Below are 229 nucleotides of genomic sequence, written 5' to 3'. Positions count from 1 at the left end.
ATGCAAAGATTTTAAGTTTGTATGCTTTATTGCTTTTATGTCTCTCACAAACACATCTTTATTAGTGGCGGAGTGAATACTCCATCTGACTTTTAACAATTATTTCGAAAGCTGGCTCCTAACAATTATTTCGAAAAGACAAGAAGATCAAAAAAAATATCCAATTCGATTCTTGATAATTTTTTTTAGGATTGATTAGCTCTGTGTCAAAAAAAACATTAAATTTTTT

Source organism: Arachis duranensis, chromosome 3 (genome assembly GCF_000817695.3).
Source record: "Arachis duranensis cultivar V14167 chromosome 3, aradu.V14167.gnm2.J7QH, whole genome shotgun sequence".
Taxonomy (NCBI): Eukaryota; Viridiplantae; Streptophyta; class Magnoliopsida; order Fabales; family Fabaceae; genus Arachis; species Arachis duranensis.
Note: the sequence above shows the minus strand (reverse complement) of the source record.